At 40.3% G+C, this 2,708-nt stretch overlaps 1 pseudogene; it reads right to left on the minus strand.

Moving 5' to 3' along the window:
• Positions 1–962: 962 nt before the first annotated feature.
• LOC133069854 (translocon-associated protein subunit beta-like) lies at positions 963–1,516 on the minus strand (annotated as a pseudogene).
• Between the last annotated feature and the right edge of the window lie 1,192 nt (positions 1,517–2,708).

Genomic DNA, 2,708 nt, shown 5'->3' on the forward strand with positions numbered 1-2,708 from the left:
TAAATTTATACACAGAATTATCTTTTTATCTTTCATATACATTGTTAGATGTTCATATAATTGTGTAGGTTTTTTCCTTCTTTTTTCTTGACAAAGCTAGTTCACAATTAGCTATGTTCTTATCTGTCTTCTTAAGTAGGTGTAGATATTTCTATCTAATTTTTATCATTTCTATTTACAAATTCCTTAATTTTCTCTCTATATTTACTGATGTCTCTGATCTGTTTCTTCATGTTCTCTTATTCTTCTACCAACTATTTACACTGAAGGTTTAATATATTTTAATGCTTTTTGCTTACCAGTAAAATTTCTAAGGTTGTGGTTTGTGTGTTTGGTAAGAATACACACATTTTTATATACATGGTTCATATTTTTGTATTTTGTAGTTTCTTTTTAATATATTCTTATCTGATTTATCCTTTCACCAAGCACTTAATTAAAATATTGTATGTTGTTCTTTTTTTTTTTTTTTACAGCAAACATTTGTTTTTATTAAAAAAAATCCCTTTTGGTAAGAGCTTCCCTAAGCCACCACAGAGACTGGGTAGCCTCCAAGGGTCCCACAGCTTTCACCTTATCTTCTGCCTTCTTTTGGTAGGGGATGGTGGGGAATGGGTGTGGTGTCAGGCAGTCTCAGAGGTGCCCCATCCTGGACCCCTGAGAGAGTTCACATCACTAGCAACATGCCCTATGGCACCTTGCCGGGGGAGGTGGGGGGATCACCACAGAGCCCCTAGGCTCAGGCTGTTGCCTTAGGCAATCCTCTTTGTATAGCTTCAGGTGGAACCAAAGAGGCTTTCATAGCCTCCCAGGCCTGGTTGCTTTGGTTGAGAGCAGGGCAAGATCCAGGAGAACATAGCCAAGGGCTAAGGGAGAAGAGATTGCATTTGAGACACCCTTTAGAGTCTGGAAAACACCTGGACATCTTGGGAAGGAAGGGCTGTGGAAGACCCCATTCACTTTTACTTGACTTCAGGGGTGTCATATTTCCTCTTGCTGGAGTTCCACAACTGCAGGGGTATGCCAATGGGAGGGAGAGTCAGGACCCCAAAGGTCATACAGTTCAGGAAATGGAGGGAGAATCCCCTATCAAACTCACACTGGGCCAGGGATATTTCCTGTCCAGTTGCACTGGTAAAGTCCATCACAACAGACCCATCCTCCTGAGCCAAGTAAGTAATAGTTGCTGAGGTGAAGGGAAATAACCAGCCTTGAGACAGTCCAGGACCACCATGTGGGAGACGCTGCTAGCAGGTACAGTCTGATCCCATTTGACACTGAGCATTCCAGAGACAATGTCAAAGAAATCTTCTAGAGGGAAAAAATCATCAGATAATTCCACATCTAATACATACAGCACTTGAGCCAACATTGTAGACATTGTACTGTGAGGTCAGGTCTCACCCTTCCATGGCACATCGGTGTTCAGCAGGGATTTAGAGGCCAAAAGCTTGGCTCCTTCCCCTACCTGAGTGACAGTAAATAGATCCAAAACCACCAACACCAGCAGTCTCATCATGGGCACCCCGAAAGCCTTTTGGGTGTCAGCAAAATCAGAATCATATGCTGTTCTTTACAAATTTCTAAATTGTATGATTTTTATGTTATGGTTGGTTATTAATTTCCATTTCTTCCAGGCTATAAAAATTGTGCAATTTGCAATGCTGAATTTTATACTTTTTGGGTGTATTCTTGAGAATAAGACACAGATTAACTGATATGAAACTAGACACAATACAATCCATTATATTGACCTCGTTACTTTTACTTTGAAATTAAAAGGAGCTTCCTTTCCTGCTGCAAATGATCATCCTTCTAAATCTATCCCGTGTATGCACCCCAATGTTCATTGCAGCACTGTTTATAATAGCCAGGACATGGAAGCAACCTAGATGCCCATCAGCAGATGAATGGATAAGGAAGCTGTGGTACATATACACCATGGAATATTACTCAGCCGTTAAAAAGAATTCATTTGAACCAGTCCTAATGAGATGGATGAAACTGGAGCCCATTATACAGAGTGAAGTAAGCCAGAAAGATAAAGAACATTACAGCATACTAACACATATATATGGAATTTAGAAAGATGGTAACGATAACCCTATATGCAAAACGGAAAAAGAGACACAGAAGTACAGAACAGACTTTTGAACTCTGTGGGAGAAGGTGAGGGTGGGATGTTTCGAAAGAACAGCATGTATATTATCTATGGTGAAACAGATCACCAGCCCAGGTGGGATGCACGAGACAAGTGCTCGGGCCTGGTGCACTGGGAAGACCCAGAGGAATTGGGTGGAGAGGGAGGTGGGAGGGGGGGTCAGGATGGGGAATACGTGTAACTCTATGGCTGATTCATATCAATGTATGACAAAACCCACTGGAAAAAAAAATAAATAAAGGAGAAATTGGAAAAAAAAAATAAATAAATAAATCTACCCCGTGTAACCCTTCTATTATTGATGATGTCAGAGACCATATCACTCTGAGCCCTTTTACAGCTTTGGGATATTTCTTCTTCATTGTATTGCCTCAGAAGCATAACCTAGAAAATATTTTCCTGACAACATCAGTACTTAGCAATACTATAAATCTAACACTTAAATCTAACACCAAAATTATTCTTGAATTTTCTTCTTCCTTGGAAGGTTTGCTCCCTGCCTCTCTCCTGTGCTTGGAATCTCTGCTGGAACTTCAATTAGATAATG

This window comes from Dama dama, chromosome 15 (assembly GCF_033118175.1).
Source record: "Dama dama isolate Ldn47 chromosome 15, ASM3311817v1, whole genome shotgun sequence".
NCBI lineage: Eukaryota > Metazoa > Chordata > Mammalia > Artiodactyla > Cervidae > Dama > Dama dama.